The following is a 495-nucleotide window of genomic DNA, read 5'->3' as shown; positions in this document are numbered from 1 at the left end:
CATTCCTGCCCATGGCAAGGAGGTTGGATTAGATAATCTCTAAGGTCCCTTCCAACCTAAGACATTCTATGATTCTATGATCTATTTAGCACAAGTTTAACTACATTTACTGTGTCGAGCTCTGCTCATCTTATTAATTCCTTCTCTCAGGACACACTCTCAGGCATGTAGGAATAAGAGAAACAAACTGGAAAAAGCAGAACAACTTCCCCATGACCAAATACGTCACAAGGCTGGTAATGGATAAGATAGATGAGAAAGAAGTGGGTTTATGGTAAAAAATGCAGACAATAGAACTAAAACCAGGTAACTCAAACATTACTGCTTGTTTTCATCAGTAGGTCATCCAGTAAAACTGAAATACAAAATATCTTAAAATTTTTAAAAATTACTTTTGACACTAAACACAGACAAAACCATGTTTTTCATCAATATAATCTCATGAACTATGTCACAATCAAAAAAAAAAAAGTAAGTTTGATTTCATTTACAAGT

This window comes from Apaloderma vittatum, unplaced genomic scaffold (assembly GCF_000703405.1).
Source record: "Apaloderma vittatum isolate BGI_N311 unplaced genomic scaffold, ASM70340v1 scaffold7858, whole genome shotgun sequence".
In the NCBI taxonomy this organism is placed as follows: Eukaryota; Metazoa; Chordata; class Aves; order Trogoniformes; family Trogonidae; genus Apaloderma; species Apaloderma vittatum.
Note: the sequence above shows the minus strand (reverse complement) of the source record.